General features: G+C 40.6%; 1 protein-coding gene across 8 annotated transcripts in view; it reads left to right on the top strand.

Annotated features, from left to right (window-relative positions):
- BACH2 (BACH transcriptional regulator 2) overlaps nucleotides 1-13,723 on the top strand; it is a 270,018-nt gene that overhangs the window by 104,493 nt on the left and 151,802 nt on the right. For all 8 annotated transcript variants that reach the window (XM_090036827.1, XM_090036799.1, XM_090036770.1 and 5 more), the window contains one exon: nucleotides 11,428-11,550. The gene's annotated coding sequence lies outside the window, so the exon portion shown is untranslated. The remainder of the gene's footprint in view (nucleotides 1-11,427; nucleotides 11,551-13,723) is intronic.

The raw sequence follows: 13,723 nt of genomic DNA, 5'->3' as shown, positions 1-13,723 counted from the left end.
GGGTTTGAGTGGCCCTTTAAAAAGAAAAAAAAGGTTTGTGTACAGAACCAGCAAATGAATTCTGTTCTATGAGAAAGTAGGTCAGTCAATGACCTTCCAATAGTATGAGGCAGCAGTTTGTAGTATAACTGACAGCTCAGCAACACACAACCTCACTGTCTCCAGGAAACTTGTTTTGACAAATGTAAACACATTAGATCCTGTATTCCTCTTCTTTATTTATTTTTTCATTGCTACATTAGAAACCACAAACTGTCACTGCATCCCCTTTCTTCACCCCTTCCAGTTCCCAAAGGGAAATGCCTTGTAAGGTAGCTAATCATTTTTGCAATGTGTAATGAGGAAGGCGTTCCAGCAGGTTTTTCTGACAGCTGAAAATGAACGTCTTTAAACCAGGCCTGAATAAAATCTAAACCAATGCATTCCAGATGGTGAGAGAGCGCACGAGAAAGGTGGGGAATGGATTAATTAGGGAATGGAGCATCCTGGCTTTGCATCCCTTCATGCTATGCGAGATCTCCACCTACAACCAGACAACTTTTCTATGCTTTGTAATTGCCAGTGCAAGAAGTTATGTTGTTGAATAGATCTGACATTTTACATGCCATAATTCTTGACTATTAGGAATTTCTTCATTAGGTTCTCAGTAGAGTTTTCTATGCAAATCTGCTGAGTTGGCTCCAAAAATTGAAACAAACAAAAATAGTGAGGGGGTACATTCCACTTTGTGTTGGATTAAAGCCACTGATGCTAGATGCCGCTAAGTGGTGGATCTTATGATATTAATTCTTGCTTGAGTAGTACCTGCACTGCTGCAATTTAGACTACCAGAAAAGTGTGAAGAGTTATGAAAGGGTTGAGCTAATAGAACATACGTGTTGGCACTTCTAGTAATGGTCCTGTGTTTCAGTAGATGTGATGGGTGGGACAGTTCCCTGAAAGATCTGGAACTGATTCTTTCATTTTGGCTTGGAATTGACCTGGAGGCAAGTCAATTCCAGTCAAAGCAGCAAAGAGCATTTCAATGCATAAGCTGACAAAAATTATCTGGTTTAAGTATTATCCCTAAAAGAGTCATAAAAGGTGTATATATCACCAAGTAGCTGACAACCTTGCAGATGTTTAACCATAAAGTTTAGGATACCAGCGACCAGTGGTTGGTTGTCTGGAGATGATGTTAATGTACAGAAAAGCTCTGAACAGCCTAAATACTCAATCAACCTCATATTGTTTCTGCAGCACATTTTTTTTTTTCCTTTTAACTGCTTCAGAACAGGAGTGGGTATTGCTGCTTGGAAGCATGCATCAGCTATCACAGTGTTAACTGCTACCTGTGTGTGCTCCTGGAGCAATATAAATAAACTGAATAGCTGTAAATTTAATGTTAATTGAACAGGTTTAACATTGTGGTGGCTTTGCTAGTCTTTTTTTGCTAAAGGAGTATGCCCAGGTAAGGTCCTCTCTACATTTGCATGTAAAAGTGCAATGGGATCTAAGGCACAATTCACACAATTGTGCCTCCTGGCATGCCACACGTGCAAGAAGCAAGCTCCCACAGCTGGGAGCCCGATACATCCCAGTTGAAAGGCTCCCAGCCACAGCAGTGCTCCATGCAGTTGTGGACTGGATGATTCCCACTGCGGTGATCTCCCCCTACCCCCAGGGGTGAAAGGAAACCCCTGGGCCAAAAGATTGCAGCATACCTCTGCCCCGGGGGCCTTGCACCCCCAAGCCCTAGGGATCGTGACTACTATGATTTCTTGGGCTCAGGGGTTTTACTGGGCATTGTGCACCCCTGTGGTTACAAAACTAAAAACTACCATTTTCCAAGGGGTGCCTCTAATCTGGGGGATACCTTGAGTTTTAAAAAGGTTAAGAACCATTAATCTATGCCATTGGCTTTCAACCTGTGGTACATGGGCCCCTCTTTGTTTAAGGTGTCCGCAAAAGTTGAGTATGATCAATTGAAAGTACGTGAATACCCACACTTACAGTTCAAAGGGATCCACACCTCCATTCAAAATGTTTAGGGGTCCACAAATGAAAGAAGGTTCAAAACCACTGATCTTTGCCATACAGTAAGTAATGCATACATAGTTTTGAAGTATCTATTAAACGTTATACTTCACAGATTGCACCAGCTGATGGGGCTCCCAGCAGCAGAGGAAGCCCTGCTACACATGCAAACTAAAGTTCAATAGCAACCAGCTCTAAAGTTAGTACATATTTTTGAGGTCTAACTTCAGAGCTGGTTGGAGCTTTTATGGTGTGATAGCTACTTTGCACATGCAAACCAGTTAATTGCTCAACACCTGTGATGTGTAGAGGCGGCCTAAGTGTCATGGTTGTACCTCAGTTGTATATTTTTCATAATTGCAGAAAGGTTGATCCCAGTTAATGGGGTTATTTTCCATTCTATGGTATTAGCTTTTCTTCATTTACTTGCTGTTTTTCTCGTACTTTGAATTTCATGGTTTCATAGTAGGGTCAGGAGGGACCTGATCAGGTCATCTAGCCTGACCCCCTGCCACAGGCAGGAATGAATGCTGGGTTCACAAGACCCCAGATAGGTGATCATCTAACCTCTTTTTGAATTTGCCCAAGGTAGGGGCGAGAACCACTTCCTTAGGAAGTTGGTTCCAGATTCTGGCCACCCTGACTGTAAAATATTGCCTCCTGATCTCCAGCCTAAACCTATTCTCCGTCAGCTTATTACCATTGTTCCTCGTCACCCCAGGTAGTGCTGGAGAGAAAAGGACTCGTCCTGTTTGCTGGTGCTGTCCCCGATGAGTTTGTAGGCAGCCACCAGGTCCCCCCCTCCCCCCCCCCCCAGCCTCCTCTTGCTGAGGCTGAATAGGTTCAGGTTCCTCAGTTTCTTTTCACAAGGCCTGGCCTGCTGCCCTCTCACCAAACAGGTGGCCCTCCTCCTTTCCTTCAGGTTGCCATTGTCTTTCTATTAATGAAAGGTACTTAGGATTTGATGCTCTTGTACAAAAGAGGTATTTTGATGCATCTTTATATGACAGATTCGCAACTCAACTCTTTCCTGGAGCTGGAGAATTTTAAATTAAGATTTGAACACTGCTATAGGCACAAGCTGAAACAGCGACCAGGCAGATTTTGTGGGTCAATAGGGAAGAGAAATACTATCTTTATTTATTAAAGTATCCCACATTATAGTAATATGATAAATATAAATATTTTTGCATTATGTGTACTTCTTGCCCTTACATCGATACCAGTGATTCTCAGAGGGGATTGAAAGGTACCTTGAGATCCTTTCAAGTATGCCTGGGGGTGCCGTACAATGTCAGCACTGTTAGGTTTGCAAAAAATGATTCACAAAATAAACCCAGAGATTTCAAATAGGAATCCATAACGTTAAAACTATTCTGACTTGCTGTGTCAGGTATCCAGGTTGTAGCTGTATTGTTCTGCAGGAAAAAGCAATCAGGACTTGTAACAGAGGTGATATCTTTTTTTAGACCAACTAGATTTTTGCAAAAAATAGTCCTTAGTTGGTGTAATAAAAGATGTCACCTCTGCCACAAGTCCTGACTTCCTGTGGTCTTTTGAATTTCCTTGCAACAGAAAACAGTTCACTTGTTTTCCCATAGTCAGAAAAAAAAAAGAAAACTAAAAGCTACCATTTTCCAAGGGGTGCCTTGAGTTTAAAAAGGTTGAGAACTGTTGATCAGTGCCATCTAGTAACGCATACACAGTTTTGGAGTATCTATTAAACATTATATTTCACAGGTTAAGCCAATCTCTACAGTAGATTAGAAGGAAACCTAGAGAGTATGTGCATATATGAGCAGATTATTCCAAATCTACCTATTGTGGAGTTCTTGTACTTTTCTTCTCTCAAGCATCTACCCAGTGCTGTAGCGTAAGACAGGTTATACTAGAGCAGATGGACTTTTTAGGTGCGATCCAAGCTTTCAGTTCCTGTATTACATCCACAAACATGGAAATAGCTTATCTGGTGTCTTGATTGAACCGATACAAAGACAAAATTCAATTGTTGGCTTTTCAGTGGAGTATAGACTTTGCAAACCGCTTTGGGCTAACTTTTTTGTTTAAAAAAAAACAAGTCATGGGAAGAGAAAGCAAGGAAGGGAAAAATGCTGAAAAACTGATTCTGGTGCAGTTTTCCTTTAGCACAGTTTGGACTTCAATCCCTGTAAAACTGAAGGAACTAAGGGCCAGATTCTAATCCACCTATTAGGTATGTACGTGGAATTAGGTGGCTAAATACAATCCTATTCCAACCTGCTTGAGTCCTGGAAAACCAGAAGAAACTCTCCCCAGTGTGACCTCTACTGGGTTGTAAATGGGTATTTTTCTCTCAAAACTGCCATTTTTGCTCTAAGAGAAACTGTAAATACTTGTATACTCATGGTTTCTACTGAGAGCTGCGGTCCTCTCTGAAATGTAATGCCTATATGTGGCTTAGGTCTCTGTTACAAAATAGATGTGTTAATGGATCTTCTGGGACTTGAACAGTGTGGAATAATTTTGCACTTAGGCACCCAACTTGGCTTACACACCTGATAGCTGGAATAGAATCTGGCCCCCTTAGTTCCTTTAGCTTTACAGGGCTTTAAATCCAAATTGTGGTAAACAGAAACTTGAACCAGAATCTGGTTCTCAGCACCCTCTTCCTTCCTTTGCTTTCTCTTCCCAGGGCTTTTTTTGGTAGAAAAATGTTTCTTTGGTATCAGGTAGGTGGCAGGGGTCCACTCCTGCCAACAGTTTACCTTCAAATATGGGTGAATTAAACATCTACTTCAAGTCCCTTTTTAGTGTGTGGCAGACTTTGCTTTGTTTAAGACTCCACTCATTTGGAAATTTTTTTTTTTAAAGTCCTCCCTCAAATGTTACAGGGTGGCTCTATCAGAATGTCAAAAAAAAATCATTCCCCTATTTGCTGGTGGGTGGAATATCTCAAAGATAACAGATCTGAAATTGTGACCTTTCAAGTAATATGAAGACAAATGTACAGTGTAAGCAGGAAAATTACCCATGTTCTATTTAGCCACTGACATCACTTGTCTTATGAGAGGAGAGGCTGATAAAACTTACCAGTTCACTGGTGTCTGAGTGCAACAGAACACTCTTTCCTCTTGGTTGGAACTCTGATGTTCAGGGAATATAATAGTGTTGAAGAGCCACACGTTTTTTTCCAGCTGGAGGCATTTGTCTTTCACAAAGTACATCAAATCCAGGCAGTGACCATGTTGTATGTTTCACAGTACATTGTACGTAGTGTTTTCACCTTAGTCATATGGATGTCATAAGGAAGGCAGAATAAGATTCAAATGTTCCACTTTGCTTTGAAGAACCAGAGTGTTGTGAATGTCTTTTTGTGGCGTGCTTGTGGCTCCATGGTTTGTTGAGATTAAGGCTGCGCTGGCTGGGAGGATGTGAAAATTCGGGCTCAACCCAGCTTCTACCACATAGTACTTCCCTCTGCCCACCAAAAAACTTGGATGGCACATCAGTACAGCTTATAGTATAGAGAGTCCCGAGGAACTCATTGGTTCTCCACTTTAATTCTTCACCTATACACCATTGAACTTATTCCCTCCCCACAATCAGCAATCACTTACTACCTCACAAATTCAGTGATGGGTATCTCCTGCAGAAATAATAATTCTCTTAAAAACGTACAATTGGGAGAAGCAAGCAGTAGTACAGCGGTGGACCTCTGCTTGAATGCTTCTTTCATCCAGCAAATCCCTTAGTACTTGCTGATGGAGCTGGGGTTGAAACAGTCTTGAATTTTCAAAATGATTAATGAGATTTCCACCCCCCCCCCCCCCACAGGACATATATAAAAAGTATTTTTTCCCTCTTTTTTTCTCTCTTTTTTTTCTGTCAGCTCTAGGACTCCACTCTATTCCTTGTTTGTTGGGCATGTGCTAAGCCCCAAAATACAAATTCCAAGGAAACTAGGAATTGAAGCTGGTGAAGTCCCCTCCTCCAAGCCTCTATGTAGGAACAAAAGCTTTGAGGGAGTTTGGAGCTGATCGTTTCGATAATTCAGATTATTTCAGTGTAACAATCTAGATTGCATTAGTTTTCTTGTAGTAAGATGAAAATTTGAGTTTACATACAGTCTGAGTAAAACAGAAGGAAGTTACAGCAAACCACTGTAATAGCCTGATTTAATACATTACACTTTATTAATATAGAATTGATCTTCTACTGAAGTCTCAAGGCATGCTGGGTGGGGTCCAGTGGCAGAATGTATTCATGTGAATCATTCAGAGTATTTATAAATTGTTTTTTTTTTCTAATTTCTGGGTTATTTCTTTCTCTCTTTTTCACTTGATTGCTGTGTATTTAGAGAAGCAGTCTAAACTAATTGAGCATGGATGATATCATTTCACCCAGCAGCACAGTTAATGTCCATCTTGCCTGCATGACGTAAATATGTAATGCTGAGTAGTAGCCTCAGTGTCTCTGTTTCCATTAGATTTAGAAAAGTAATCAATTTTCATTTGTCAGAAAAAAGATCTCAGATGGTGAATAAATTCTGTCCATGGGCATATGCAATTGGTCTGCGAGTGGAAGTGACTTGGTATATACTGACCAACTTTATGCCTGCATAGAGTTAAAAAATACTGATGTTAACTGCATAGCTTGAATGAAATCTGGCTCCCAAAAAGTAAGGCTTCTATTTCAGTTTTCAGAAGGAAAATGTGATATTAGTTTAAGGTTCACATTTTTAAAAGAACACAGTTACAGAGAAAAACACGTGCAATTTGACAGAGTTAATGGGCCATTAGAAATCTCATTTCATTTAATATTTTATTAGTAGGAGTCCTTTGATTCAAGAATCCATGTATCAGCCTTTGTAGAAATATTGTGCAGGCTGGTGCTGCACCAGTCTAGCCAAAGATTGAGCAAGGTGCTCAGTCAGAAATGTGCAGTTACCTCTGTTAACCATTTAAAGAGATTGAAAGCTGTTTTTGTGTTTCTAGCACAGTGTGTGATATTTGAACCTTGTGAATTAAATCTCTCTCCCCACAATGTTTCCAAATGGTTATTTACTACAACAGAAGATATTTGAGCACCTGATTTCCAAAACGTTTCCATCTACATTAATTAAGTCTACTAAGTTGTAGAGAAAAGTGATCATGGTAGAGGATAGGATGCAGATCCAAGCAGACCTGGACAAGCTGGAAAGGTGGGCAGAGCGGAACCTGCTTCATCTGGCAGGAAGTAACCAGCGACATGAACATAGGTTTAGGAGCAGGTGTCCAGCCACGATGGCTGAAATGAACCTCAGGGTTATGGTTAATCACAGGATGAACATGAGCCACCAGTGCGATGCTGTAGTCAACAGATCTAATAGTATACTGGGATGCATTGCATTAGCCAGTGCGTCATGAGCAGATCCAAGGAGGTAATCCTCCCCCTCTACTCAGCACTGGTGAGATGCCAGCTGGAGTACTGTGTCCAGTTCTGGGTGCCACACTTCAAAAAAAAAAAAGATGTGGAGAATCTTGAAAGGGTCCAGAGAAGGGCCATAAGAATGATTAAGAGCCTGGAGGACAAACCTTATGAGGAAAGACTAAGGGATCTGAGACTATTCAGTCTGGGAAAGAGAAGACTGAGGGGAATTTGGTAGTCATCCATAAGTATGTAAGGAGTGAATATTGGGAACTGGGAGGAAAAACTGTTTATTAGGGTGCCCCAGGGGAGGACAAGGAGCAATGGCCATAAACTGTTAGAGGATGATTTCAGCTTGGCTGCAAGGAAGAACTTCTTTACAGTAAGGGTGACCAGAATCTGGAATAGACTTCCCAGGGAGGCGGTGCAGTCCCCAACCTTGAAAGTCTTCAAAAGGAGACTGGACAAACACCTTGATGGGATCATTTGATCTCAGCAGTATTCCTGCCAGAGCAGTGGGGTTGGACTTGATGATCTTTTGAGGTCCCTTCTAGCCTTTAATTTCTATGATTCTATTTTCACTTTCTTTATGATGAACTTGTAGTTTGTGGCCACTCTTTTTGGGATCTCTTGAGTGTACTTTTAACCTTTTCAGAAGCAAGACTTCAGACTCTTCATAGACATTAGGACTGGAAGGGACCTCAGAAGATCGAGTCCAGCCCCCTGCCCCAAAGGCAGGAAGTCAGGTGAGGTCATAGAATCCCAGTGAGATAAGCATCCAATTTACTCATGAAGGTGTTCAATGTAGGTGCTTGAACCACCTCCGATGGCAGGCTGTTCCAGACCTTGGGGACTCGAACAGTAAAGAAGTTCATCCTTATGTCCCGCCTGAAATGGTCTGGCAGTAGTTTATGACTGTTCGACCTTGTCATCCTTTGGGGTGCTCTGGTGAACAAAAGTTCTGGTACTGATGGTCACCCCTGATAAACTTATAGGTGGCCATCGGATTGCCCCTGAGGCTGCACTTTTCCAGGCTAAAGAGCCCCATGGCTCTCAGCCTGTCATAGTAAGGTCTGTTTTCCTGACCTCTGATCATGCATGTGGCTCTTCTCTGGACTCTCTCAAGCTTCTCCACATCTGTTTTGAACTCTGGAGCCCAAAACTGGACGCAGTACTCCAGTTGCTGTGGTCCCCCTGCTTTACCTGTGGTGGATTAGGATCTTGTGTCGGGTTTAACTGTTTTAGGTTCAGGGTTGTAGGGCATGGTTTGGATAGCAGTGATTCTGCCTCAAGCAGGGGACTGGACTAGATGACTCCCTCTAGGTCCCTTCCAACCCTGCTTCTTTATGACTGTATGATGGAAGCTACCTGTTAATAAGAATAAGATTTAAGTATGTTGATTGCATTAAAAATACTTAACTCTTGCATGCTTTGTGGGATGATATGCTTTTTATCATTTTGGTTTTGTCACCTACGCTTAGAGTTTGAGTTTCATGAGAAGTCTGAATGTCTGATGGGTATGGCTGGTCATGGTATTGGTGCTCCTTCTATGTGGTTGGGCCTGCGCTGTGGGAATTTAGACCTTGACCAGATCTATCCATGTCTATTATTTCCCATCTTTCTGTTCTTCCTGGCACCATTTCTTTGGCTTAATATATTCCGGTTTAGTTTGGAGCTAGAAGAAACTTAACAAATAGCTTACATGCTGAAATGCTCATTTCAGTGAGAAGCACAGAGGTTTCCACTACTAAACCCAATGGGTGAACAAGATGGATTATTTGTCCTGCTCATTGCAAGGTGAATTTCTTTATAGTCTCCCACAGTGCACCGGATTCTGACTAACAATTACTATCTTAAGTTTAGAGAGATCAGTTTAGACCTTATCTGATGAATGTCGTCAAGCTTTTTTTTTCCCCATATAGAGCCATCCAGAAAGAATCTAGTTATGAAAAAATGTTCACTTGAGATAACATCATGTACCAGCTGGAAACAATAAAAACCCTTATTTTCCCTTTTAAAGTAAATGGGTGGGTGGTTTCCATGGCCATGAATAGTTAATATACAGTATTTTTCACTGGTCAGATCTTAACGTTCCCAGAGAGAAAAGCAAGAGTCATGCAGTTGTTTTTGATAACTTTCTCCACTCTTTACATCACACTTCTTGGTTGATAGTAATGGATTTTTAAGATTGAATCTTCATGAAAATAAAGCATGGGTTTAACTGATGGGGAAATAAATTTCACAACTCAACTTGTTTTGTGAAGCTTACAAACCCTCAAACTTTGCATAATTCACCCATCCCTTGTCTTAAGTATGAGGTGACAGAAGAGAGAAAAAGTGTTACTTTTTTTAACCAACAATTTATGACTGTGTCAACACATGACAGTTTGTCAAAGCTTTGCTGCTGGTGATGCTGCTGCTGCTGCTGTTGCTGCTGCAAATTAATTTTGAGCATCAGTTGTGAGTGGTAAACACTTTCTGCAGTGTGAACAACTTTAGTGTGAGGTGTCAGCAGCTTGCTGTCTACCCTGAAATGAGAGAGAGAGGCAGAAAAAACTTCATTGACTAGTACAAAATGGATCTCAATCTGTGTGGCCGAAACTTGAGGTAGTGGTTTTATTTCTTCCAAAACAATCAGTTAAGTGGGAACACTTGGGATTTAAAGTTTTCTTCACGCCATCAGTGTTCCAGTACTAACATTTTTAAGAATCTGACTCGTGTTGGGAGAATCCAGGCCATCAGGAAGGTCTTTTAGTAAACTTCATCTTTGTGTCTCCTGATAGACTAGATAAGAGTTTATTCTCTGCAGCATTTTAAATTTACCTGCATCTTTAATAATCCATTATTTTCATATGGCTAAATCAGGGGTGGGCAAAGTGTGGCCCACCAGGCCATTCTATCTGACCTGCAGAGCCCATAAAAAATTTAGAAAATTTATTTATCTGCCCCTGGATGCCTGTCATGTGGCCCTCGATGGCTTGCCAAAACTCAGTAAGTGGCCCTCCGCCTGAAATAATTGCCTGCCCCATGGCTAAATATCCCTTGCTTTGATTCGGTTGACGGAATAATGAATCTTAGTAAAAACTTCTAGGTCTTCATAACTTGTAGTCAGATAATACTTTCCAAGACCAGGATATCAACTTTCCCTTTCAGGAGTTGACTAGGAAAATATGATCTGTCCCAGTTTCTAAAGCAGTGGCTAACCACTCTTATATAGGGTTAAGCTTTCAAAAATTAATCTTCTGTCATGCGTAGTCAGGTCCAGTAACTACTTTTAGAAGGGATTTAACATTTTTAAAGAATATCAGTACAATGGATGAGTTGATACAAGCCTAGCAAAAAGATGTGTCACTGTTTCTTCCTTGTCCGGCTCATTGTGACGGTAGTAGTCTCAGTAGTAGTCCAGGCAATAGGAGTTATGATAAGATGTGGGTAGAATAAAGGGATTCAGTAAAGAGCAGGAAGGCTAGGAAACATATCTAATAGAAAGCAACAGTACAGCCCTGCAGTGGCAGATTTAAAATTGGTTTAAAAAATAAGCAACTGTAGCTCCCCCAGTGCAGTGCCCTTACAGGTCTGTGTTAATTTGCCCATTCATTTAATTGCTTGTGCCTCGGTTTAATGAGCAAACACACATACAAGAAAACCTTGTTTTTTCATGGTACTAGTATCTTTATATTTGTTTGAATATAAGCTTAAGGAAAAATTTCTGTTCCCATTGAAATCAGCTGGAGTTTTGCCACAGATTCCAGTGAAGGCAAAGAAAAAAAAAGGATTGTTTACTGAGTTTTGGCTTATTTGATGCACTAATAAATTATTTTCTTATGTGTAATTAAGAAATGTAAAGACAATTCTAGATGTGTCTCTGTTGTCCTTCAGTAATTGATGTAGAGAGGCTGCATTTCTAAGCCAGCTGGAAAATTTTATATACTTCCATTGAAACTGCTTTGGACCTGTCTTGGTAAACAGAGTTTAGTAGATTTACATATTCGCTCACAAAACATTTTGGTTATGTTTCCTCTTCAGGTATATCTGTAGGTGCTGCTTACGTGATAAGAGCTGAGCCACAACAGCCAGTTTATGAGACAGTAAACTGCTTAAAGCTGCAATTTGTTTCCCTGGAAAGAGCTGCTAGGGGCTGTGTCTTGGGTAAGTATTTTTGAACATGCGGTGTAAAATTATTTGTTTTTTAAAATTGTTCCCTACAATTTTATGGTTTAACATACTGTCTGTTAAATGGTAGTAGTGAACATCGCAAACTGTGCCATGTTGTCTAAAGTGCATACATAGGACTCATTCCTTGGAAATATGGGCAGAGTCTGTTTTTTCAGCTTATTTTATAGCTCCTAGATGCATTTGCAAAAAGCTTTCTAGAAAAATATAAGCATCTCTACATCAATCTGAAGAGAAATTAAAAGAAAATCCATGCAGGTTTTTTCCATTTGTCAGTGCATGTTTTTGCCTTTGTGTGTGACTTTGGCGTCATCCTCATTGAGTTATATTTCTGTTTTGTAGTGATATAGGTACAGTGGAACCCAGATTAATCCACTTCCTTCACAGTGGCATGGCAAACTAAAGACGAACTAGTGCAGTTTTAGTTCAAAAAGAACCATTGTCTGTTCAGCTGGAGTTGGGTAGTGGTCCTAGGCAGCCGATGCCCCTCTGCAGTCCCATGCAACTGTTTGCTGCAGTTGTATACACTCCCAGCTAGTTTGTAAACCTTCATCCTCGCAGAGCAGTAAGGAACCTTACCTTGTGAAACACCTAAAACTGCAAATAATCTTGAATTGTATTCTATGTTGGCATAACTGCAGCAGTTCAACCCTCCAGTGCAAATATACCTAAGGAAATTGTAGTCTCATTGAGACTCAAGAAGGGCACAATAATGATTGACAGGGATGATTTAGGAGTAGCAAATCCTGCAACTGTGCAAGGGGTTGGACTAGATAACCCTGGAAGTCCCTTCCTAGCATGATTTTGTGTGGTGCAGACAGTAACTTATTTGCTTTGATTTGAAATAATTTGTAGATTCATGGATATTATCATCTGATCTGGCCATATTAATCTAATCATATTAACACAACCCCTTTAATTTCATGTAGCTATAAGCAAGGGTTGCATTTTGCCTTTTGGATTCCTCAGTGATGGTGATGATGACACATGAGCAAATAAGAACCCTGTTCCAAGCTGGATTTGCTGGTGTTTAAAAATTAAAACACATTTTTAATTATAAACTCCAAGAGATTTCTCAGAAAATTGCATACAAATAGGCATTAAGGTCACTTAGCAAAAAAGGTCCTAGTTTGAAATGGTTGTTAAATTAGCACAGATTTCTTCTCCTTCCTGCTTGCTTTGCCCTCAGTTTTATAATTTTTTTTGTTTTTTTTTTTTTAATATTGTCAATAAAGTATTGTTTTTTCTTTCCTGCCTCAACCCCCAAATACAACATGTACCCTATTTTGGAAAGGCAGAATTCAATGAAAAGAAATTAAAAGAACAAAAAGAAAATATTCACAGCTCAGTCCTGACCATGAAGGCAGAGTACACTTTACAGTATCATCAAAAAGTTATGTTAACTTTTTCACAGCTGCTGCCAAATAGGCAATGGGTTTTGGTTGCTCGTTGGCTGTTAAAGGGTTAATACTGTAGCTCTGACCCTGGACAGTGAACTCTGCCCATCCATACCTTGGCCTGGCAAGGAGCGAGAAGGGCAGCCCCTACAAATCTTCATGTTTCCTCTGTTCCTGTGTAGGAAAAACAACTTCTCTCTAAGATGCACAATCCAAAGTACATTTAAAATAGCCCTGAACAATACTGGCCTCTTCCTAGGCAAAGAGGATGATTGTGGGATTTAGGCCTATAAACTACAACTCATGCACTTAAAAGTAAGCATGTGCTTTGCTGGCCTGGGGACAGAGTGCCCAACACCTTAAGAAAAAAACAGTCCTTCCATGTCAGGTGGTAATAAAAGGTACAAATTCCAGTTCAGTTCATCTGGTCTCTTAAGCACTTGATATGAAATAAATTGGATCAATTCAGTCTGCATGTTCTGGAATAGATCTTAAAATGCTTCTGCTCTGTGTTGATAGCAGAAACTTTTGGTCCAGGTGAATTTCACTACAATATGCTTTGCCTCAATTTTGCAGTATGCTGTTTGCCACTTATCCCACTGACCATCACTTTGAGTGTTGAATACTTAACTAGGCATTGTGGGATGGTTATGCCAAATTCCATAACTGTGGGTGGGCAAGGTGGGAGGATGGGGTCAAGTTCATTGATAGTGGTAGAGTGAATTGGCTAAGCTACCTGGACAAGTGGGGTA

The sequence above is a fragment of the Crocodylus siamensis genome, chromosome 1 (assembly GCF_052110815.1).
Source record: "Crocodylus siamensis isolate JL-2025a chromosome 1, ASM5211081v1, whole genome shotgun sequence".
NCBI lineage: Eukaryota > Metazoa > Chordata > Crocodylia > Crocodylidae > Crocodylus > Crocodylus siamensis.
This window is presented reverse-complemented; position numbering and strand designations above follow the sequence as displayed.